General features: G+C 49.4%; 1 protein-coding gene across 1 annotated transcript in view; it reads right to left on the bottom strand.

Annotated features, from left to right (window-relative positions):
* Window positions 1-26,165, bottom strand: part of ITGA1 (integrin subunit alpha 1) — a 146,639-nt gene that overhangs the window by 103,618 nt on the left and 16,856 nt on the right. The gene's annotated exons all lie outside the window — the stretch shown is intronic.

Genomic DNA, 26,165 nt, shown 5'->3' with positions numbered 1-26,165 from the left:
TACAGCAGCTTACCCTAGTGACAGGCCACGCGAAGATGGTCTTTTCTGTCTGTCGGCACTACGCAGAGGGAACGCTCCCGTTCTGAAACCTTTGCCGGCTTAAACCACAGCAAACAACCAGTTAAAGCTACATGCTTTTGAGCAATGGCACCATGAGAAAACAATAAAGATACACTGCTATAGATACGGGTATTTCTTTTAGAATAAAAGGGTCTTCTCATTATTTAGCCTATTTTTTGGTATCAAAACCTGGCTCTGGGTTTCTAGTGACCGTGTTCGTTCTCCATCCCAACACAATGATGTCATCTTTGGTTCTACCTTGTAATTTCTGCAGGAGACATCCGTTTGACTTACCCCGGGTCCAACTATTGAATGTGAAACAACCTGCATTGCATTCATTTTGATTTCCCAACATGTGATCGGTCCGACGATAAACGGATGATAAACCGTCAAGTCGGGAGGGATGAGCTGCCGCCGCTGCGGTTTACTCCGCCCCTCTCACGGCACCTGGGGCGCAGCTCCCTGCTTGGGGGTCCATCTTACCGGGACTGAGGGTTTCAGGAGGTGCCGGCATGTTTTCAGGCGGCCCGGCCACTGAGCAGCGTGGCTAAGAAAAGCAGACACGGAGGGAGGGAGACAAACGGGCTGGGCCTGCTGTGTGTGCAGCTCCCGAGCACAGAGGTGCGTGTCTCCACGTGACAGTGTTACGGACACGCTCTGTTCACTCGGCACACATCGGTGAAGGCCCACCACCTACAGGCTGGTGTGGAAGAGCTGTGGGGGCTGGAAAGTGAAACGAACATTAGCCCCGACTTCCAAGAGCTCCAGTCACTTCTGAGAAGTAGGCATCACAACTGCTCTCCAAGGTTGGAAAAGAAAAAAAAAAGAAAAATTCTCAAGGACCCTAAGTGATTCCTGTAATTGTGTCTATTGTAATTTGGATGCCAATTTTATAAATCCAAACCACTCCAGTTCATTTTTGTTCCCCGTTTCACCACTGAATAGGTCTGTGCTGTCTAGAAGAAACTTGGGACTGGATGCTGGGACTTAGAGGGGTGATGTTTCATAGATTACGGAAGAGTGTGGTACCTCCTTCGTTGACTTGCAGGTGATTAAAAGTTTTACAAAACTTTCCTGAGAGGACGCCACATTCCAAACGGGAAAGCACCTTCAGAATTTGATGTCAGCGTTAGAAGCACTGCCGGAAGGTCAAAAATAAAAATATAAAATGGGACACAGATCACCCTGTCTTTGAGTCTTTCATTGCTAGGCCAGACTAAAGTTGAAATCTGTTACGCAATGTGAGGACCAGTCATCTAATTAAATGCAACAGGGCAGCATGGCGGTGCCGTCACTACTGAGTAATCGTAGCTCTGTGTCAGGCAGGTCCTCCCGGGGGAGCAGAGCTGACCGGGCGCCTGCTTGCTGGCCACCACGCACACCTGCCTGACCTCTGGGGGCCCCAGCTGCCCCGGAGGAGTCGGCCCCGCAGGGGCTCGCAGCCAAGCCCGGAGGTCGACTTTTCCTTCACGGCTGGATGGCAGCTACTACCCCACCCTGAAGAGCGTGCAAGCTCGGGAATATGATTCGTGTGGACATCGTAGAAACACTTGCCCTTTTACTACTTTAAAGGTATAAAAAGGTGAGAGTTTTCAAAAATGGGATTGCCTTAATTTTTATCCTTTACCAACAAATGATGCCTTTCTGGATGAAGCTTCATCAACCTAAAAATGACTGTTATTTTTAAAAATACCCATCAAATAAGGAGAAACATTTAAGATGCACTCCGTTTAAGATGCACTCTCTGATGAATAATTAGGACTTATTTTAAACCTTTATACGAAAGCTTCCAAAGCTTCATATGAAAGCTTCCAAATTTATTTCTAAAGACATGTCTTGCAGTGGGGATGATTTGGGAAATGTGGTGAATCAAAGCCTTGTTATCTACTTCTTAACAGCATTACCCAAGAAGAAGAAGGAAAAAAAAAAAGACTCCAAAATAGCACTGGGATCCAGAAAATTGGCTTCTAAGCTTTCAGTCTTCTCAATGAGGCCCTTGTCCAAACCCCCAAATCTGTCTGCTCTCGCCCTGAAACAGCTTTTCACAGGACTCCTGCACCCTATTGGCTTCTTTATATTTAGCAACTCAAATAACTTTTAATGTACTGGATCGCATGCCGCTCTGGAGAAGAAAGGATGACTTCATCCACGTCCTCCATTTAACCGACACATGAAATGACATCCCAGCTAAACCGGTCACGAGCTGCACGTCACGGTAAAACTCAAAGGTGCTGGGGCTCGGTGTCAGGTACAATGTTCCCTTTACAGCCTGAACCCTGGGCCTGAACCCCGAGCCGGTGGTAAACCAGCCACAGTTAGCATCACAATGGTCAAAAGACATGGATCTCGACATTGTAGAGGAATTGAGGACAAAAGCCAAAGAACAAGATCTCATCATGGGTGATTGTGTGGATGCCAAAACCCTGCTTTCTGGACATTTAAAAAGAGTCTTCTTTTTTACACTACCAAAACCATACACCAAACAAGACAAAAAAAAAAAACAAACAAACAAACCCAACTCACCAAACTCTTTAGTATCTTGAAAGGTACTCTCTCTCTAAGCAAAGATGAAACTGTTCTCATTAACTGTCTCTCCCCCTAACCCACTCCCAAAAATGAGAAAAACACATCAAGTGTCCTTTGAAAATCTTACTTGAAAACTTCTATTCCGAATCATAATTAGTTGAGTCTTTTTTCAAGCACTAAGAATTTCTCCTGTATAAGAAGAAATTTCCCCCTAACCTACAGATGCTTAGACTCGGCAACTCCAATGACCACATTTTGCTAACACTTTTATTTTAAAAAACAAAGCCCGATACATACTGTATGCAGTGTAGTGAGATGGACTGTGTACCTCCTCAAAAACATGTCCAAAGTCTCCAAGTCTGGCAACTGGGAATGTGACCTCACTTGGAAATAGGATCTTTGCAGATGTAATTAAGTTAAGGATCTCAAGATGAGATTGGCCAAAAATTCCAAGACTGCTATCCTTATAAGATAAAGAAAAGGCAGCTGAGACACCCAGAACCAGAAACGCAGAGCAGACAGTCATGTGAAGACAGAGGCAGAGTCTGGAGGGAGGTGTTTAAAAGCTACGGACGGCTGCCGTGGAATTCCAGGGGCCATGAGAGCCTGGAAAAGGCGAGGAGGAATTCTCCCCGGAGCCTGCAGAGTGGGAACGGCTCCACCGACGCCTTGCCTTTGGACGTCCGGCTTTCAGAACTGGGAAAGAGTACATTTCCGTTTTTTTATTTTACTTTCTCCAGTTTCACAGATATATAATTAACATTCAACACTGTGTATGTTAAAGGTACACAGCATAATGATTTGACATATCATTATGAAATGATTACTATAATAAGTTTAGTCAACAGCCATCATATATATATATATATATATGAAAAAAAGAGACTTTTTTTCTTGTGCCAAGAACTCTTAGGGTTTAGATTCTCAACAACATTCATGCACACCGTACACAGTGTTAACTGTAGTCTACGTCATGTGCTGTATGTCACATCCCCAGTTCTCACTTAATGACTGGAAACCTGCACCTTTGGGTTGCCTCCTCCAGTCTCCCCTCCCACCACCCCCCTTCTGCTAACTACAAATCTGATTTCTTCTATGAGTTAGGGGGGTTTTGTTTGCTTGTTTTTTAAGATTGCGCACATAAGTGAGATCGTACAGTGTTTGTCTTTCTCTTATTCACTTAGTGCCATCCCTCTTGGGCCACCCATGTTGTTACAGCTGGCCAGGTCCCCTCCTTTTTATGACTGCGTAGTATTCCACTGTGCATGCCCTGCCCCGGTCTTTACCCGTTCACCTGTGGGTGGGCACGGCGGCTATCTCTGTGTCTTGGCCACCGTGAGTAACATGGCAATGGAGATGGGCTGCAGATACATTTGACACAGTGTTTTCATTTTGGGGGGGATGCATTCTCAAAAGTCGAATTGCTGAATCACGGTTAGTTTTATTTTTTAATTTCTTGAGGCCTCTCTGCACTGCTTCCCACAGTGGCTGCCCCAGTCTGCGTTCCCACCAGCGGGGCACGAGGGCTCCCTTTCTTCCACGTCCTCTCCAGCACACGTTCTTTCTCGTCTTCTTGATGCTGGCCCAAATGGCTGTTGTTTGAAGCCTCTCTGTTTGTGGTGGTTTAACGCGGCGGCCCTAGGAAACGAATGTGCTCAGCAAAGGGCACGCATCCTCATTTCTGACAAAGGTCCCTAAGCGTCCAAAGTGAACGCACCAGTGTGGCTACCTCTCAGTTCTCGAAAAGGAACATTCCCAGGAAACTGTAGCCTCTTGGCTACATTTCCTTCTAAAATGAGAACCCGCTCAATAACAAAGTGGCAAATAACCCAGATAAAAAGTGGGGAGAGGCCTTTAGTAGATATTTCTGCAAATGTGTTATACAAGTGGTCAATAAATGCCTAAAAAAGATGGTCAGCAGCCCTAATTATTAGGAAAAAGTGAATCAAAACTGCAACGAGACACCGCTTCCTACCCCATAGGGTGGTTACAATAAAACATGCACGATAGAAAATAAATTTCTGCACGGATTTGTGCCATTGGAACCATCGTGCATTGCTGGTGGGAATGCAAAATGGTGTGGCCACCGAGGACACCAATTTAGTGGTTCCTTGAGGAGTCACACACGGAGCCACCGCACGGCCCGGTCACTCCACCCCAGGCGGGATGCCTCAGGGGCTAGAAAACACAGGTTCACACAGAAACTTGTACGTCCTTGTTCACTGCAGCACTGTTTACTACAGCTCTGAAGTGGAACAACCCACATATCCATCGACTGAGGAGTGGATGAACGAAATGTGGTATAGCCATGCAGTGGAATATTCTTCAGCTATAAAAAGGAATGAGCTCTGGCTGGTGTGGCTCAGTGGATCGAGTGCCGCTGGCCTGTGAACGAACCAAAGGTTGCTGGTTCAATTCCCAGTCAGGGCACATGCCTGGGTTGCAGGCCATGTCCCCAGTTGGGGGCACATGAGGGCAACCACACTTGGTGTTTCTCTCCCTCTCTCTCTCCTTCCCTTCTCCTCTCTCTAAAAAAATTAAGTAATTAATTAAAAAATATATATATATATTAAATCTTAAAAAAAAAGGAATGAAGCACTGATACATGCCACGACATGAATGAACCTTGCAAACATTATGGTAAGTGAAAGAAGCCAGTCACAAAAGGTGACCCGTTTCATGATTCCATCTATATAAACTATTAGGAATTGGCACATTCATGAAATGCTTCAATGCTCCACAGAGTCAGGTGCTTCCCCTCGGGTCACACAGTTGGCACCCAGTGCTGGGGCTCGTCTGTGATGCAGGAGGACCTCGGGACAGTGGGACACAGCCTCAGTGCTCCCTGGGTCTGGCTCTGGGAGCCCCGTGGAGCCCTGAGCAGTCTCAGAAGGCTGCAGCTGGACAGGCCTATTGGGACCATCTAATGGGGCGGGGTCCTTAAGACAGGAGGCCCAAGCAGTGGAAGCATCCTGCCTGAGAGACCATGGCCAGCCTTGATGGGACCGGGCGGAGGAGGAGACAATCCCCTGGGCTCCTCGGCGCTCCCTGCCCGCTGTCCCACAGTGTATCATGATGACGTGAAGCAGCGATGCACCGTCCTCACTGCACATCCCTGCGAGGCAGCTGCAGCTCCTCTGAGACAGGAAGGTCGCAGGCTACGGGCCTCGAGGCGTCTTGCCACTACGGTTCCCCTGGTCAACAATGTCGGGGTAGGGGCTAGAATGGGGACTGGTGAGGGACCAGAGTCCAGGGACAGACTTCCAGCTGGTGACCGGCGGAAGCCCCTCAGCCAGGCCCCGCCCAGGTGCCACACAGCCCCGTGCAGAGCAGCTGGGTGCTAGGCGGCCAGCTCTTCCAGGAAAGTAGCACTGCGGTGGCCTCTCTTCTGGGACTCAGAGAACCACGGGGCCCTGCCCAGGTCCCTGTGTCAATGGGAGGGACAGGGAAGGAAGACTGCTGGGGTTGGCTGGGCTTCGCCACACTGATCTCTGCACCTCCAAGGCCTTGTGTAAAAGAGATGCTCTAACTGCAGCTGGAACTGCCACCGATCTGCTGCAGGCACACTGCTCCCTCCTTGGGGCCTCAGCTTCCAAGCCTGCCTGGTATTCTTCTGCCCCTGAACTGAGACTCTGCCTGCGAACACTCCTGGGGAACTCTGAAGCCCTCTCTCTACAGCACAGTGGAGAAAAGGTCAGAAGACTGCCTTCGCAAGGAGGTCTGCTGCCAGTTTTGTTACTGACGTTCTTCTAGTCCACAAACCACATGCCATAAAAAGTGGAAGTTGCAGGAGCACAGGCAGGACCACTCTGGTGCGATGCGGTGACTCCGAGGAGCAGCCTCGTGTCCGCCACAAAGGCGCGTGGACAAACGAGAGAGCTCCTGGTAAAAGTAAACCTGGAGCCGTGTCTCAGCCCCACCCAACTTTCAACCAGAGATCACGCACGCACCACCAACAACCAGCCACATACAAGCAGTGGCACAGTTTTAAAGGTACGTTAAGTTCCTAAGACATAAACACGACACTGAACACAGGACTTCAGGGGTGGGGAGGAGGAAAACGTGGAGGCTGCTGAGTTTCGGGGACACACGGAAACGAGCGGGGTGTGGGGCCGACTGTGTACCGAGCCTGTCCAGCAATCACATACACAGCAACACTCAGCCAGGAAGGCGCTTCCGAGGAGAAGAAGCCCCGTGGACGTGACGTGTGAGTGCTGGCTACTGCGCCCAGTCCTTAGTGGGCTTGGCATTTGGGGCTGGCACTTGGTGGCATAAACAGGAAGGTGCCCAGGACAACTGCATTCCAGGGACATGTGCTGTACTGACGTCACTGCCCTCTTTAGTTAGTATGGGCTGATTTGCTGACAGCAACGTGCACCTGGACAGAACAGACTCTGTTCTTTTATGGGGTTTAATAGCACAATTTTGCTCGATGTGGAGGAAAAAGTGCAGCCCAAACATGTGATTTGTTTGACTAATGCAGGCTCATGGGACCTGTGTTGAGAAACACTGATCCAAGTTAAAACCCCAGAGTTGCCTAGAAAAGCAAGCCAAAGGTAATCACCCTTAATTTTTACGCATCGATAGTTACCACATTTTACTGAATATGAGCTCTAAACCCACTTGAGTGTATATAAAATCTCCTTTGTCTATCAATCAACCAACATTTACTCTGCAATTATGCACATTGATGCATAATTGTTTTCAACAAGATGCACCCCCACACGGGAAGCAGGCCATCAACACAAGGGGTACATGCCATGACACGGATGTTAACGATTACACAGTTAGATGAGTGTTTCATCTGTCCCCTAAGTTAAAGGGCAGATAACTTTAAACACAACCACCTTAAAATGGGAAAACGAGGAGAATGTAGCAAATATCTCATCACCACACGTTCCTGTCAAAACCGACTACATGAAAATGGAGATAATGTGTTTCTTGTGGTCCTTACCTGACTGGTGTTTGGACTCAGTACAAGACCAAGCGCCGCAGTGTTCGTTGGTGGCAAGTCTGGCTCACCAGTTTCCACTAAACGTGCATGCACTGCTTCGTATTTCCCAGCCTCCCTTGCAGCTAGGTGGGAGCCAGGTAGCTGATTCTGGGCAACGAGTGATGAGCAGAAGTGGCGGTGCGCCATCTCCAGCCAAGGCAGTTAAGAGAAGGTGCCATTTCCTACCCCTGTCTTGTCCCTTCTGCTGTGACTGAGAGACAACTGTGTCAACGGCACGGACCGAGATGCAGTGGGGCCACCAGCCCACACTGGGCTGGGACTTCAGGGAGAAACAAAGTCAGCGTTAGGCCACCGACATTTTGGGGTCTTTTGCCAGGTTATGACTCTTGCATAAGGCTTCTGATTCCTACTTTCAAAATATGAGAGAATTACAATTTATAACATTTGTATTAGAACCTCTAAATGGTGGGAGCCTGGACGTCTTTCAAATGTGTATGTCGATGCTCGAGACTTTGTTAAAGTACAAGGGTTGAGTTGGCTTCTTAGGTCGCAAAAGGGATGTGCCAGCCTCCTCTAATTCTCAAGATTCTCTACCAGTCTAGGCATCACATTACTTGCATCACTTCCTAGAGAAGGAATAACAGGAAAGCATTTTTTAAAGGTGTGGTTACATAAGACTGAGATCTAAGCCAGACCGCTGTAATCCCTTCAGGAATTTCCTTAAAGCACAATGGCGTAGATGCCAGCAGGTAAGACATCCTTGAATGTGCTTCCCAGGAAATTCACCAAATATTCTCCCACAGCCAAAGGAAATTGTGTCCTGGATGTTTACCTAATGGGTTTGAGTCCCATTTTGAAATATGTCCACCACAGAAAGACAATAAAGCCTATTGTGAAATTAGCACGGCTTTTAGAACTTCTAAAAGCCCTGGTGACGTGTGAGCTGGTTACTGTGTAGCGGCATCTCAATGGAATGCACTTGGAGAGCGACACTAAGTCTCTGAACTGGACAAGCTAGGATGCTGAAGGGGTCAGTGCATACACTGAGGTTGCTTACACAACTGCTGAGTTGGCAACTTATGAGCATGTATCCATACACAATTTTTCCTTAGGATAGGTTACCTCAATTATGCCTGATCGGTAAATGCACCCCATGTTGTGCTCTGGGACAGGGGTCAGCAAGCTGTCCTGTGGGCCAAATGCTAAATGGCCATTAAGTGACCACCGAGGAGGCTGTGTGGCCTGCGAAGCCTACAACCTCTGACCCCGTACAGGAGAAAGGCTACCGACCTCTGCTGGAGAAGAAAGCCGAAATGGCCCTTGCAGGTATGCATATTATTAAAATTTGCATATGCAAAAATACCTATTTACCAACGTTTTAGATTTTCATTAGTCTCTACCATCTTAATCTCTTACGTTTACACAAATTAAAGGCAAGAAATAGGGCAAAGTTCTGGCAGAGGAAAGAGACGTTATTCTGACTTTGCGTGGTTTTCAACCGTCGGTACAGGAAAGCACAAGTGCGTATTTCTGCGTATTTCTTTCTGTCACTGTCCTACAAAGATGCTCAATCTTCTCACACTATGTTAGTATCTTTGGGAGGAAGATAGTCTCTACTTGGTCGGGAGATGAAAGCTTTCAAAATAACATTCACTTGGCATCTACTTAAAGAAGCAGCCGTGTTAACGTTCACCGAGCACCTGCTCTGAGGGCTGAGTGCTCGCATACAATTCCACGATAGAACCTCCCCCCATTTCCTGGTGGTATCACCCCCACTTTCCAGACGAGGCTCACCCAGTGTCACAAGCTCACTTAGAGAGCCCAGTTTGGGCCCAGTTTTCCTGAAACCAAGCCCAGGGCACTTTCTACCCTGTACCCCCCCCGCCCCACCCCCTGGCACTCAGCAACGCTGGCATATTAAACTCAGACTGAGCTTTACAAGAAGGAAGAGAGCCACAGAAGGGAAAACTGTTTGGAAAGATTAGCATCTTATTAGGTTTAAGCCGGATGAAACGCTTAACGGGAGAGCTCGCAGACAGGCTTTCTAGGCTGTGGTAAAGCTGCAGCGTGTGTCCGGTTTGGGAGGGTTCACACTGTTCTGAACCGACCCCACCCTGACCTCAGGCGTCAGCCCGAGCGCCTCCATCTCTTCTTGCTTTTGGGTGCCAGTGTTTTCCAGGCAAAGGAAGCCACCTGCTCGGTGACACGGCTTGAAGACACGCCTTTGAAGAAACACCCCATCTGCTGTAACCGGTCCTCACACAGGCGGTCACGAGTGTCGTTTCTTCCGGGACATGGAATGAAACCGAGAGGGCCTGGGAGAGAGTAAACATGCTGCTTTCCAGAAATGTGAAGGATGGAGAAGCGCTTCGCTGCCTCCCTGGGGGAAGTACACCTGCGGGATTCCAGGAGGCGGCGATCGAGCAGCCAGAGGGGGCCGGCTGGGCCCCTGCACGTGGTTTTGTGGTCCTTCCTCCCCAGCCGGGACCCTGGTCTCTGGGAGGGGTGCGGGCTGTAGTGAGAGCCTGTCAACTCTCCTTCAGCCAGTCAGTGAGCTCGGAATTGCCTAATTTATAAGCCAGTCCATTCAATAGATCTCCCGGCCCCTTCCTATCCCCTCTCTCTCCCTACAAACAACAATTTCTGGGATGTTTATGTGGGGTGGGGGGCAACACATGACCTTTATGGCATGGCTGGGGAACAATATTTTTAGGTTAATAGAAATAAACACCAACTTCATGGTTCGACCTACTTACTATGAGTGGCTGATACATTCATCTCTCTGATACTTCATTAATTTCCATCTTTCGCATTAAGAGACTGTCATTTTGTTTCTCTTGGCAGACTGGTTTCCTTTAAGAACTGAAGATGTATGTGGCCAGTGTTCATGGCTATTTATTAACTTCTAAGGAGATAAATTTTAGATACAGCATATAAAATGGGTAAACTGTCTTGAGTATTTACTCTGGATAAAACATTATGAAAAGTGTCCATAGTATCACTTGATTTTCAATAAAACAGCCTATGAGGCCGGACTTAGCCCCCCACGAGGCCACTGCAGCCCGTCGCTGCAGGAGTGAGTATCAGAAACCAGTCGATCCACCTCCAGGGGCTTTGCTCTCAGCCACTACCTGCTACTCTTGCACCTGTTGTTCCTGCCTTCACGGAGTTCTCGTGACCTACCTCCTGGTTAGGGATGCATTTTAAGTGAATATGCTTTAACTTCTTAAGAGATTGTCAGCCCACTCATGGTACTACTTTTATTTTGCAAGAGAACCTCACATTATCAAATTGCATCATAACTGGTTTCTGGTCAAGATGGTGGTGTGAGTGAAATGGATGGGACCTCCCACAACCACATGGAAATGATGACCAAGCTACAGAACGACTGTGATCTTTCAGACCTGCCTGAAATCCGGCTGGCTGGAAACCCTGCAACTAGGGATTTACAGAACAAGCCGCAACAGCAGGGCCTGCACAAGGGGCTCAGACACAGAACAGTCTGGCCCTACATCCACATGTGGTGGGTAAAAACTGGGAGGGGTATCTTGGCTGTGAAGGTCCTGCCTGCAGAGTAGGAGGACTCTCAGCCCCACACCAGGCCCCCCAGCCCAGGGTTCCAGTGCTGAAAAAAGAAGTCACATAACTTCTGGCTGTTAAAACCAGTGGTGTTGTGGCTGAGTGACATGGAAGCTCCTGGAGTCCCAGGTGGTCCTCTTAAAGGGCCCCCACACAGGCTTCCTTGGACTCACTCCCTTTCAGCTCCAGCACAGGGGCAGCAGCTTGAAAGGCACCAGGGACATACAGGGAGGAACTGCATTGTCCAGCATCAGAGAGAGAGAGCTGGAGGCGCAGCTTTCTCTCAGACAGAAACGCTGGCAGAGGCCACTGTTCCTTTTCTGAGTCCCCTCCCTGCAGGCACAGGTATGGCCCGTACCTGAGTTCCATCAACTTGGCTCACACCCTCCACCCTGCCCTAGTGACTCCTTGGGACCCCACCCCACCAAGCTTGTGGGCCCACCCAAGCTGTTTCCAGTGGCTTTTCCGTACGAATGCCCTGTCCTGGCTCATGCTTTGGACTTCCCTAAAATCTTTCAAACAGGCAGCAGCTGGCCTCTGTGTACTCTGTCCCTCTTTGCTAAGTGGCCCCAGGCCTAACAGTAGCAGCACTGGCCTTGGTTCACAGTTTGGCCTCGCCTAGGCACCTCCACGCCCAGCACACGTAGCAGCCATCCACAGATCACTCTGTAGCATATGCTGGGTGGCCCCAGGCAGAACACAGGTGGCAGCTGACCGTGGCATGCACCTCCCAGGGGGCCACAGAGCCAGCACACCATGTGGACAGATTCGGATCATGCCCGATTACCACCCAACCACCGTCACAAGCAAGAGACTCAAGGGGTGGAACTAGCAGGCACCACAGCCCCACTGAACCAAGTCCTGCTTCATGGGGTCAGCTCCTGCACTGCGGCTCCTCCACTGCAGGACCACTACAACTGGCCCTCACAGCTGACCAGCCTGGAGGTCAGCCCCCCCCCCCCACTGATGTGCCAACAGGAATCAGGGCTCAACTACAACAGGCCAGCGCATGCAACCCACACGGGGGGCACACCGGGAATGTCCAGCTCGGGTGAATGGGGAGGCTGTGCCACTGGACCCTATAGAACACCAACTACATTCAGCCAACCCACCAACTCCAGGAAATGTAGCAGCTCTGCCTGATACATAGAAACAAAACAGGGAAGCTGTCAAAATAAGGAGACAAAGAAACAAATCCCCATGAAAGAACAAGAGAAATTTCCAAAAAAAAAAAAAAAGAAAGAAAGAAAGAAAGAAATGGAGGCAGGCAAATGACCAGATACAGAGTTCAAAATACCAGTTAGAAGGACACTCAAAGAACTTAGCGAGAACTTCAACAGCTTAAAAAATACATGGAAACCATAAAAAAGAACTAGGCTGAAAAGAAGAATACAATATCTGAAATAAGAAGTACATAAGAAGAAATAAACAGTAAGTTGGATGAAGCAGAGGACTGAGTCAGCAATTTGAAAGACAAGGTAGCAGAAAACATCCAATTACAACAGCAAAAAGAAAAAAGAAACCAAAAAAATGAGGACAGTGTAAGGAGCCGCTGGGACAACTTCAAGTGTACCAATATTCACACCATGGAGGTAGAGAAAGAAGAGAGAGAGCAAGAAATTGTAAACCTATCTGAACAAATAATGATGGAAAACTTCCCTAATCTAGTGTTGAAATAAACACACAAGTCCAGGAAGCAGAGAGAGTCCTGAAGAAGGTGGACCCAAAGAGTTCTACAGCAAGACACACCATAATCAAAATGCCAAAGGTTAAAGATAAATAGAGAATCTTAAAAGCAGCAAGAGAAAAATCAGTTAGTTACCTACAAGGGAGATCCCATAAGACTGTCAGCTGATTTGTTAACAGAAACTTTGCAAACCCGAAGGGACTGGCACGAAATATTCAAAGGGGTGAAAAGCAGGGATTTACAACCGAGATTATTCTACCCATCAAACTTGTTGTTTAAAGTGAAAGAGTAGATAAAGACCTTCCAGACAAGAAAAAGCTAAAGGAGTTTGTCACCATGAAGCCAGTGTTACAAGAAATGTTAAAGTCTTCTTTAAGAAGGAAAAAAGGTAAGAATATGAATAATAAAATGGCAATAAATACATATCTAGCAACAATTACTTTAAATGTAAACAGGTTAAATGCTCCAGTAGAGACATATGGTGATTGAAAGGATGGAAAACAAGACCCTTACATACATTGTGTACAAGAGACTCACTTCAGATTGAAAGACACACAGGGACTGAAAGTAAAAGGATGGAAAAAGATATTTCATGAAGATGGAAACAATCAACAAAGAAAGCTGGATAGTGACACTTAACACCAGACAAAATAGACTTTAAAACAAAGCCTATAACAAGAGGTAAAGAAGGACCCCAAAAGTTCACTTTGGGGTACTTACCTGAAGAAACCCCAAACACTACATCCAAAAGACGTAATGTCCAGATGTTCACTGCAGCATTACTTACAGCAGCCAAGAGGTGGAAGCAGCCCAGCGTCCCTCAGTGAACACATGGACACAGAAGTGGGGCATATGTACCCTGGCATATGACTCAGCCATAAAAAGAATGAAATCTTGTCACCACAACGATGAGGATGGACCTAAAAAGGCAACTTTCAACAGGCGCGCCTTGAGAATTTTGAAATGTGCAGCACCTGGCTGTGTCAGTCGGGGGCGCTGACCTCTGCCCCCTTAGATTGTCAAATGAAACATGACCACAGCCAACCCAACAATAGCCATTCAGTGTGAACGAATCAAAATTATACCTGTTCTTTTGTCAGATTGGCAAAACATAGACTTTGGGGGTGTGCCAAAAAATTTTAGTAGCTTACATGTGCCAGGAGATGAAAAAGGTTGCAAATCACTCGCCTGGAGGGTCTTATTCTAAGTAAGTCAGACAGAGAAAGGCAAACGCCAGATGATTCCACGTACATGTGGAATCTGGGAAACAAAATCAACGAACACGCAGAAGAAAAACGGACCCACGGACACGGAGAACATTGTGAAGGCCACCAGAGGGGAGAGGCGGGAGTCGCAGAAGAGTCGGGGACGTAGCGTGCGGCACGGGGAGGGTCAGTCACACTGTGATGACCCCGCGCGATGCCGGGCGGGCGCCGCATCCATTGGGGCAACCACTCCGCAAGCTCCATGAATGTGCAGTCATGAGGTCGCACACCTGAAGCTAATGTGATATTGCACGTGCATTGTTAATTTAAAAATTAAAAAAATAGTTTAAATATTATAATTGCATCATAACTACTGGAAAGACATCTTCCGATTAGGTACCTTCTTGGAATAGCAGTCTCGGATGATTGCATTAGAAAGGCGATGGCCTCATTATTTTAGTGTATAAAAATCACTCGGAAAAGAGGCTTGAAAGGCAGACCTTCCCTTACATCCAAAGCCTTTGGTGAAATGCTTAGGAAGGTCCTTTGCAGACACAGGAGAAGACACTGCCACTTGTCCAGTTTGTCCGCAGAGGCTCCCGAACCAGGGGCGGCACTTCCTTCCACTCACCGGTGCCGCTCGCATCCACCCAGGCAGAGATGGCTCCCGGCCAGCTGTAGCCGGCGGCACTAGAGACGCGCGGGAGGGTGTGGGGCTGCCACACACCCTGACATGAGCATTCGATGAAGCACCAATAACATCTTTAGAATAAGTACACCCCGGCCACTGCCCACCCGCCTTCCCAAATCTGGCAACCTCGGGACGGTGGAAGAGAAGCACGTGCTGTATATTTTTCATCTGGACTGTGGCTCCTCTCCAAGTTCAGATTTCACTGTAAGTCATTTAAAACCCCAGTGGGTCTTGTTATAAATTCCCATGGCCTCCCCTGCAGAGCCTCTGGGCCCAGCAGGAAATCTGCAAGTACCTGCTCGCTTCTCCTCTTCCACGACTGAGGCCTGACAGCTGCACTGAGAACAATGTTTAGAGCGCGGACGGGTGTGTGGGGGGAACGGGGAGGTACCATATCGCCTTCCGCTTTCCTGGCTTCTGCCTCCTTCCAGGAGGGAACGTCAGCCAGGGAGAAGCAGAGATAAGAGGCAGGTGCCCTGAGGTGACCCCGAGAAGGCCCGAGTGAGTCCCTGAAGTTTGCTCCTGCTCTGGGACTTCCTGTTGAGAACTGCCCAGGCTGAAAATTTTAAGATCTTTTGAACATTTAAATAAGCCACCATTTAAAATCTAGCAGCAGGACTGTCCTTACGTCCTGGTTGGCAAATCAGACACCCGTTGCAATATCGGGAACCCATGAGCAAATGGAGGTTAAGATTTAAGGTAAGTATTCAAAAAAAAGTCAGGTAAAAGGAAAAAAAATATTTGTGTCAATTAGTCAACTCATGTATATGATTAGGTAATTTTCCCCCCAGGAGACAGAAAGCCTAAAGGGGCACAGTCTAAGGTTTTCCGAACTCATTGGCATCTCTGCTCCAACGAGGAACGCAAGAGCTAAAACCGGTCCCACTGGACTGAATGAACCGGTGCAGGGACGTGGGCCCTGGAGTCAGACTGACATGTGTCCCAGGCTTGGAACCACCACTTGCTTCTCCCAAAAAGGCCAGGAGGGGGTGAGAGCAACGGTCTGGCTGCAGGCCCGCGCCTCCCACCAGCACGGAGGGTGCCTCTGCAGAGGTCAGGGTGTGTCAGCTCTCTTCGCTCCTGCTGTCCTGAGATGGCTAGTGGATGCTTTCTCTGGTTTGGGCTCTGCAGCACCCACACACGTGTCACTGGGAAAATGGGGCCAACTCCAAGGTGCACAGGAGAGGGGGGTGGGAGTACAGAGAGTCCTTCACCCTGCTTCCGGGCTACAGTGTCCCGTTCCTGCCCACTAGACATTACTCTCAGAGGCTCCAGGCGAGTTTCGAGTCCAGTGCCCGGGTGGGGAGTGTCTGGGGCGGCAAGCCCACCAGCTGCACGGTCCCACATGGGTAACTTCTGCATCAGGCTTTGACTGAGCCCTCCTCTCTGTCTTCCTCTCAGAGCCTCCTCATCTCCTCCCAGAATCCTCCTGGATGGCTTCCACTACCATAGCTGCTCTCTGGAGTTTTCACTGACTTAGAAATAGTAAGAGAATCGTGACTTGTTGATGACTCACGTAGGGTGTGGCTGAAACACCCCGATAAAGAAAGTTTGGCAGCTGAGGAACCATCTTCAAATCATCACTAACAGGTACCCCAGGAATGAAGGCGATTAAACGAAGGGAAAGGCAGGCCCTACTGTTTAAACTGAGAATCAACATTAATTTAACCTGTTAAATTTATGGCGGTTTGACGACGGGCCACGGCGGATGGGACCTTGAGTCAGCGTCACGGGTTGTGTGGGCTTCCCTGGTTGCTGCATGTAGAGCCAGGACCCCTAGGCGGGGGTCCGGGTTCCGGGTGTGCTCACCGTGGTGCCCTGGGAGGGCTCTCCGTTCCAGGCATGAATCTCACGTCGAAACGAACTCTTCTGTGCTCCCCGTCTTTAGTGCTTCTCTCGCTGCAGAGAGGAGGCGGTCAGCGCCGCCCCCCGCGTGATGAGTGGGATGTGCACGTGCCCTGAGTACGAACGAGTGAAAACCTTACAAAGGCTGACGACCGTCTGGCTCGCCCGCCTCCTGCTGGTGTAACTCTGGAGGAAGTGGGCCCCGGCTCCTGGTTTTAACACCCTCTGTGACGGGGGTCAGGAATTGACGGCAGGAAGAGTTTAAAAATCCTACCGCCACAGCTGACCTGGTGCCCAGGTGGGCCATCTAGCGAAAAAGATGCATTAGGAAAAGGGATAAAACTAAGTTCAACAGAATGCTTAGTAATGCCCAGGTGTTTAGTGAAAACCCTATCATTTATTCCCCACACCTCTACATGGAAAGTTTTATCATTTCTCCCATCATACGGACTGACGTCCATAAAGCTCAATTCGAGCATCACGGAGGTCACATTGTTTGCCCAAGTCACACTGCTCATCTGTGGTATCATGAAGGTTTTCTCGTTCAGACCAGCGTTCTTCCCACTGCTGCTTCTGAGTGAGTAGGAGCCTTCCGGAGGGTGGCCCAGACTCAAGTGCCACCAGCTCAGGGTGACGTCTCCCATCGCCCACAGGGGCTGCTTGCACACTCTACACCACACACGCTGTTGCCGTCTTGTCTTGTGTTACCCAGTCCTCGCACCCACGACCCACAAGCTCCACCCTCAGAGGAGTGCGAACCGGCTTCCCTACTTCTCCGTGCCCCGCCCTGCTGTACCCAGCGGCAGGTATGCGTGCCAAGGGCTCCAATAAACGCTCGCGAACCGGTCACTCTTAGGCCTAATTGTGGATTTACCACAGTGAGTTGAAGACACATACGGCGTCGACAGATCCCACACGGAGGCATTAAAGCTAAAGACGTACATCGCTCTCAGCAACTTGCAAAGTCGCCTTATTAGTAGTGAAATCATATTAATCTACAGTTTCGCAGTTTTTTTTCTATGCCCATCTCTTTTCCTTCACTAGACCACTGACCGGGGCTGTGGCCGCAGAACACAGCGGAGCCCCTGGCCTACCAGGCGACGAAGCCCCTGGTGGCTTAACCCGGCTGCAGCTGAGCACACCTTTCCAAAGGCACGCCTGCTGCCCCCCACCCCCACCCCCGATGCTGGCTCCCCGGAGGTGGGGCACAGTCTCAGTGTGATGTTCAAACTCCCTTGCTGACTTTAATGCGCTGCCTGGGTTTAGAACTACTGACTAAACTGCAAGAACATTCCAGAAAAAACACAGACCTGTGTTGTCTCACTGCCTCGTTGGACTGCATGAAAGGTTGGGGTGGGGGAGGAGCACACCGAGGAGGGGAGTGCAGCTCGGAGCGTAGCTGGGAGGTGGCAAACTATTCACCATTGTGTGGAAGCCTCGAAGTTTTCGTGCGCCTGCTGCCAGTATGGTTTACATGGTTGTCTCTCCCCTAATGCTCAAGTTTAAAGGTCCCCAACAACTTCAGAAATATGGGAATATTTGGCAAAACATTCCAAGTAAATGACCCTCAGCTGTGGAATTTGCTCCTTCCTAGCAGTCAGCCAAACCCAAAGTTTGGCAGCATTTGGGGTACGAAGCAAAATAGATTCCTTTTAAAACCTGAGAGTCGCTGATGATTTGTTTTGCAGGAAAGACATGACCTTTTAAAAATAACAAGCAATTGTTGCCACTGCACGGAGTGGAACCAGAGACCCACAGCGTGACTATGAAGTCAAGGCCGCATGTCTCTCCTCATCCTCCTGACAGGAGGCAGGCGGGCAGGCAGGCACCCAAGGCCGAAACGGCCTCCCCAACCTCACGGCAGGGACCCGGCACAGCCTGACCTCCTGACTCACGGCCTGGTGTCCTGTTTGCCTGGCCACAGCCCCAGAGTCCTCTGAGAAGGGCCTGGATGATAACTTCCAGGGTTCTGATGGGCTATTCAGACATGCGGTGCTCTTGCACATACAATCTTCAGTAACTGTGGCGATGGCACGTAAGTTACGTTGTAATTTTGGGTGTGTGACATCCGTTCCATAGCCTCAAACACAAAACCTGCTGGCATCCCACTGTTGATCCTGACAGTGAAGGTTTCTAATTTGGAAGAACCTGTGTGAACCCTCGCATCAAACGCAAAGCGAAGGGCTTCAAAACCCACCACAAACCATTATAAGAAGGACTCATCTTTCTACTTCCTGTCCACTCACTCCACTCCCCACTTTGCTGCAACTTAGGGAATGTGCATGAGCCAGGGATTAGGGTGAAAGATGATTCCCCCAAAGGCAGGAAAAAGTCGAAGCTCTGTTAAGTTCTGTTGGAGAGCGAGAAATCTACTAAGGGACAAACAGGCTCAAGTCACAAAACCACGTCACGCATGGAATGAGAATCAGCATTGTCTCGGCTCGTCCCGCTTCCCCACCATTCCACCTCCCGTCTGTCACTCAGGCTGCGAACACCGCCCAGACATGGAGTCCGAGGCCTGTCCCCAGGGTCCTCCCTTCCCCTCACTGAAGTACAGTGACCATACTGTCCCTTTCTCCCGCCTGCCTGGGGCGTGTTGGCCAGTGACTGACACACATTCCTCGAGAGAAGCAGCCTGCTTTGTCCCACTGCAGAGAAAAAGCAGCCCAGGCGGCGAGGAGAGACCCCAGGGGCCTTGTCGGGACGTCAGCCTCTGGGGCTTCCCAGGCCCCAGCCAGCTGCCCCTCACTCCTCCTACTTGGAGGTGGGCCCAGCAGGCTGCCTTCTTGTCCTGAGGTGGCCACCGCCCCCTGCTCTATCCTGGACATCTTCTTTTCCAAGGATGGCTACGGAGTAGGACACAATGTCCCAGGCCCCCCCATCACCGCCCCCCCTTCCTTGCTGTCCTGAAAATGGCAACCAAGCTCTTTTCTAGTTTAACTGTTTTTGCTGCTTGTCATGAGAGAGATGCTGAAGATAACAAAAAGGGGAACAATACCAAGTTCCCAGAATCTTCCAAAGTCATTCCAGGCATTCATGGTCCCTGGTCCGCATTTCTGAATCCATTTATGCTTTCCCCTCCTTATTTTGGAGGGTAGGAGTGATGGAACCTTTCTCTCTGATGTCTCTTCTTCTGTAAATATTTCACATCTCAAGAGCTTAGAGAACACAGGGACCATGATGTGGAAGAAAAAAACATTACCAAGTAATTTTGAGGGGCTGTGGAAGAGAAACGCCCCCAGTTCCCTCTGCCTCAGCTCTCAGGAGAGTAAGAAAAGATCCGGGTGGGCTGGAGTTCACCATCACTATTGAGCACTGATAGCCAGGCTGGGTCAGGAGCCCCCTCGACACCTCCCGTCCCTGCCCAGTCTTCTTCCTGCACCAGCTGCCCGGCTGGGGTTCCCTGTCGGCTGCAGGCTGCCCACCCCAGATGGGTGGCCTTGGAGGAGGGATCTGTGACCTTCTGCAGTCACCCCACCTCCCTGGGGGCCAGCACAGTGCCTGGAACCCCGTAGGGACTGAGTGAGCAGTTGTCTGAAGAACGAAAGGCAGGAGGCAGAGTCCAGATAAATGTCCTCCAAGGAATGGAGGACAGCAAGGACAGCAAAGGCAGGATTGGGTCTCAGTGAGGCTGCAGAGAGAGGAAGTGCCTTGCTCCAAGAGGACGACTTATTGGATAAGTAAGGAGGGAGTAAGGCATTTTAAATTCCCATCTCATCCCGTATTTTCCGTATCCCAACTGGCAATGAGGAAATGGGTGAGAAACTGGCACGGGGTGGAGGGGTGCGGGCCTGTGGACAAGCGCCACTTGCGTGACTCTGAGCAGGTTGCCAACCCCCCCAGTTTACGTCCCTGTCATAAAGTCTGCAGGTCAGATGGCTCCTAACAGCACCGGCGGGGACAATGCTACTGACTCGGAGCCACGTCAGAGAACCACCTCGCTCCTCCGCCTCATCCCCGCACCAGGCGGCTCTGCTGGTGCCAACCCTGCACTTGGAGAGGAAGAAAACCTCTGAATTATGGTCACAAGATCAATGACCTGAAACCCAAGATGAAAATATGTTTTCTATCCACAGAGCCATTTATCCCGGCGGTGTCAAACAAAAAGTTCTAGTCGATGTTTACACGAGGACTTGATGAAAAATTCCAGGCATAAAAGTTCTGGAACTTAGACTTGAACTCGGAAGACCTCCCACCTCTGAATAAATTTTACAGGGGAATAGTTTTCCTTAACTAGAGTTCCCATTTCAGCAACGAGCTGAGACTTCTTACTGAGGAATAGCCGACCTCGGGCTACCTGGAACTGTCCTTCCAGCTACGACTGCTGAAGATTTATGTGCGTAACACCGGCTTTTAACAATTTTGGAAGGAAATCCTTTGGAAAGAAATTCTATTTCCTTGACCTGTTGAACACACTGAATGTAACCCAGCCGTTTCCTCAACTCGGACACCAGTGACTGCACTGCAGATGGTCCCCAGGCCCCAGGGACAGTCTGAGCCCCGCACTTCTCCTTGGATGGGGCTTCAGGATCCATGGAGCTGTCCCTTCTCATTGCTGTCACCTCCCTGTCAGCTTGGCCGCTCAAGGTCATCACTCTGTGGCACCTGATTTGCTGGTCAAAGGCAAGGAAGTTTCTTTTAATTCCTCGTCACCCGCCTGCGGGCAGCACCAGCCCCTGGCACTGAAGGCATTTTGGTAAATGCATGTTTGTCAAAATAATCCCTGAAGTAACCCAATAGGCTGAAAAAAATTTTAAGCAAGCTTGCTGAACACTAGGTGTGAAATAATAATAAAAAGATGCTGAGTAAAGATGCTTAAGGGGCTGGATTTTAAGAAAAGAATTGCAATAGTTTCTGTATGTTTTCTAATTCTCAACGGGATTCCAGAGACGCCACGGGATGAGTTCTGGCTTCTCACGAGAGGCAACAAATAACCGTGGTGGGTAAACAAACAACACCCAAATGATGACATTAACTTTGGCCCATCATGTAAAATAAAATTCAGGGCCGCCTAGTAATTCTTTCCTATCTCTAGGCATGTCTGACCTACTCCAGACTGGAACCCGGGGGACAGGCGGCATTCTTATACATTTTAGGGGGCCCCTTGATTGGGTAGCAGCATCACAGCCATCACCCGTGGGTGGTGGACAAAGTATTTAACCTGTTACTAATTTCAGTTTTCTTATCCGAACATAGCAGTGACGGGGCTCGTCAGAGAGCTAAATGGTTCATCTTCGGAGCCCTCGCTGCAGGCCTGGACCTTCGTAAGCAGCCCGGGCCCTGGGGCCGCATCCGCGTGTCTCTGACTCCCTGGGACTTGCTGCCTGGCACACGCCTGGCAGATGCCTGGCAGACGCCGCCAGCTGCAGGACTGGCATTTGGAAACCAACCAGCCCCCGCCATGGAAGTCCGGCGCGAGCGCCCTAAGTCTCCCGCGTCACAGAGGCCGGGTACTTCCTGCAGCCTCGGGTTTCAGAGAATGGGACTCGATCGTGGGCGGTGCTGAGGAAGGAAGGAAAGGGGACTCAAAGAGACTGGTGACCCCACAGTTCATCACACACATCGCCGAGCTCAGTGACTGGCAGCTGGAAACACAAGACCTCCCCGTACTGATGCCAACTAGTATAGAGCCGAGATAGTCACTGTCAAGAACAAAAACGAGAGCCTCGCACTTGCGTGCCACTGAAGTGTTACACGCAAAAGTGGATTTTACTTGAGGAAGCCCATTCATTCCTCCTCAATTTGAATATACAAATTCACAACATCCCAGCTTCTTTCTTTTTTAGTGTTGTCACAAGGTACACTACTATGGTTCTTAACATGGGAAAGATAAATACTGCAAAGTAAATGGGCTACCTTACAAGTAACCATACTTGAAAATCTGCAAAGAACACTTCAGAATACGGATGAGGACACGGGGCCACTCTACGGAACACTCTCTGAGGAGGAAGGATTCCTGCTACGTAAAGAAAAACGAGATTTTACCCCCTTCACTTCAGCCTAACAAACACCTTCTGCCAGGGAGGTGTCACGGTCTCCCTAATCTGCCTTCTTACTGAACTTGGCCAGTTTGTCTAGTTCTAGTGGGGTTTACGGGCTGTTTGGCAACTGNCATTTCAGTTTTCTTATCCGAACATAGCAGTGACGGGGCTCGTCAGAGAGCTAAATGGTTCATCTTCGGAGCCCTCGCTGCAGGCCTGGACCTTCGTAAGCAGCCCGGGCCCTGGGGCCGCATACGAATGTCTCTGACTCCCTGGGACTTGCTGCCCGGCACACGCCTGGCAGATGCCTGGCAGACGCTGCCAGCTGCAGGACTGGCATTTGGAAACCAACCAGCCCCCGCCATGGAAGTCCGGCGCGAGCGCCCTAAGTCTCCCGCGTCACAGAGGCCGGGTACTTCCTGCAGCCTCGGGTTTCAGAGAATGGGACTCGATCGTGGGCGGTGCTGAGGAAGGAAGGAAAGGAGACTCAAAGAGACTGGTGACCCCACAGTTCATCACACACATCGCCGAGCTCAGTAACTGGCAGCTGGAAACACAAGACCTCCCCGTACTGATGCCAACTAGTATAGAGCCGAGATAGTCACTGTCAAGAACAAAAACGAGAGCCTCGCACTTGCGTGCCACTGAAGTGTTACACACAAAAGTGGATTTTACTTGAGGAAGCCCATTCATTCCTCCTCAATTTGAATATACAAATTCACAACATCCCAGCTTCTTTCTTTTTTAGTGTTGTCACAAGGTACACTACTATGGTTCTTAACATGGGAAAGATAAATACTGCAAAGTAAATGGGCTACCTTACAAGTAACCATACTTGAAAATCTGCAAAGAACACTTCAGAATACGGATGAGGACACGGGGCCACTCTACGGAACACTCTCTGAGGAGGAAGGATTCCTGCTACGTAAAGAAAAACGAGATTTTACCCCCTTCACTTCAGCCTAACAAACACCTTCTGCCAGGGAGGTGTCACGGTCTCCCTAATCTGCCTTCTTACTGAACTTGGCCAGTTTGTCTAGTTCTAGTGGGGTTTACGGGCTGTTTGGCAACTGCGTTAGGTAACTCCTGAGATATTCCTCATTGCCGAATTCCAAGACCATTACTATAGATCTTACCTGCCCCAATCTTAATTAGCTGCATTGCTGACTTCTGAATCTCCCCTAGAAGGGCATCCTGGACACAAATGAGCACACTCGCCTCTCAGCTCATTTGGCAAGCACTGCGGCTGTGCAGTAACACTTTTGCACTAAACTTCTAAAGTGTCGGTTTGTCCGCCATCTACACAGGGCACTGCCTCAGCCTAGACTAGCACTTTCTCAAAATACTCAGTCCCGTGGAACACACAAACTGAATCACAGCACCAAGCTTGAGTGTACTCACATCAGTATGAAGCAAAGCAAACTTATTTGGGGCTTTAAAAACTGTGTCTGAGATCATGGTTCTTTTTTTAGCTGCCCTTCCCTGCTGGGCACTCATTTACTGAAAAATGTGTATCAACAAAGTTATGGGCTGATCAAAACCAATTTTTCAAGCAAATGTAAACAAAGCTTTGCAAAAGTTGTGGCACGATTCTGACCCTTGTGGTTCTGCAGGGAAAGAGGAAGTGGGGAGGGAGCCAGAGGAGGCCCGGAGGGACCAGGGGCCCCGCGAGGAGGGAGACAGAGCTTCCTGACCATCCCTGAGAAAGTTTCCTGTCCGTCCCATCATCGCTCCTCATACCTCTGCTTGTTGAAACTGGAACTTTTCAGGTACTGAATCCGTAAATGTCCGTGTGTATTAAGACCCCCTTCAAATTATTACAATAGTCTTTTGGCTTTTGCCCTCACATTTTTTTTTATCTTAGGAATGTTCAGAAACGCAACGTCTAAGAAATTGGCCTTTCCACTGTTCTACGTGCACACGCATACAGGACGCTGCAGAGACCCTCGGGGGGAAAAAACCGTCATCCGGGCATGTCAATCACGGGACAATAGAGACACCTCTGCTTTGAATGACAGTCACGCGAACGATGTAGTGGAGTTGCACTTCCAGAGATTAAATAAATACCGGAACCTACTTCCCTATGCTTCTGGGCCTGGCCCCCTTGTTTCCTAGTTTTACTAATTCTTGTTAAATTGTTCTTTTTTTCCTCCACAATTTCTGGCCCACTTGTATGCTGACATCTCTTGAATCATTACCCCCAACTTTTCCCCTGAACTTCAGATGTGCACACTCTTCTGCCTAAGGGATCTTTTCATGTAGATTCATTCCTTCAGTCAGTGTTTGAGCATCTTTTTCTGTGTCAGGAATTAGTTCTTAGTGTCAGAGACACAGCAATGGACCTGAGAGACCATAATCTCCAGCCCCGGGGAGCTCACGTTACAGATTGAAGAGGAGAAAACCACTAGGCATTACACACTAAAATAAGGCATCTTGGAGAAGTCACATTTTTTTACAAGGCCGGTTTGGGAAGATGCACTGAGAAGACACGTGAGCACACAGCGGAGGGATGGACGGTGGCTGTGAGGATGCGGATGTCTGGTGGGAGGGCGCCCCAGATGTCCCATAGGCACATCAGCCCGAAGGCGCCTAACCAAGTATACTTTTTCCTTGCAAGCCAGCCTCTCTTCCTGTATTTGCATCTCTGAATTGTGCCATCGTCTCCCCTGGCATTTGAAAAAACTAACAAACAAACAAACAAACATCTGAGCTTCCCCTGAGACTCCATCCTTTCTGCCACTCTGAACAACAGTCTGCACCATGGTCCCCTGGGCCCATCCCACAGCATCTCCCATTCATTCCTGCTGCCAGGAATCCTGTCCCGCCTCCTTTGGCCACCACCCTTCCCCCTTGGATTTCTCTAACAGGCACCCACTGAACCAGTCTTCCTGCCTCCTCCCGTCCGTCCTGCTGCCACCACGCAGATACTTGTGAAATGCAAAGTCAATCAGGCTGTTCTCCTGCCCAGAGTCGTCAGTGGTTTCTCACTGTGGTCAAAGCCACACTTTCTGATGTGCCACGAGGGTCTCCTGGGACTAGCACCCATGCCTCGGCCCCCTCTGCTTGGTGACTGCCGGCCTCGCCAGGTTTATTCTCACCATTTTCAGTAAACTTACTGACTCGAGCTGAAGTCCCTCTCAGAAGTGACCCCGTACAACACCGGGCCCTCTTGCACACTTCTTGTTACTTTTACAACAGTGATTAGCTTGCAGGTATGTCTTCATTAAATGCAGCCCAGTGCATGACTCTAAGCAAGCACTGAAAGAATGAGCGGCTAAAACCTGGATGCATTCCCCTCAATGGCTGGGGTAATGCAGACATGGACACTCCACACTTAAACCCCAGCCACCGGCAGCTGGGTTCCTCTCTCCTCAGAGCCTCAGAACCACCTTAGAAACCCCTCAGTATGCAATTCAACAATTTGACCCTGAACACAATATGCAGTTTGCTTGGAAAATACTTTGACTTAAAAGCACAATACTCTTTTCCCAACTAATGGCTTCCACTTTAGAAAACGACTGCAGACATCATTTCATTTGGTGTACTTTTGTTGTTAGTAACAAAGAGAATTTTGGTTCCAAAACCTACGAACTGCAGAAATTAGGACTCGCTTCGGTTACAGGTAACTTGAAGTTGA

Source organism: Sturnira hondurensis, unplaced genomic scaffold (assembly GCF_014824575.4).
Source record: "Sturnira hondurensis isolate 20B ecotype Veracruz unplaced genomic scaffold, ASM1482457v3 Scaffold0024400, whole genome shotgun sequence".
NCBI lineage: Eukaryota > Metazoa > Chordata > Mammalia > Chiroptera > Phyllostomidae > Sturnira > Sturnira hondurensis.
Note: the sequence above shows the minus strand (reverse complement) of the source record. Positions and strands in the feature narration are given on the sequence as shown.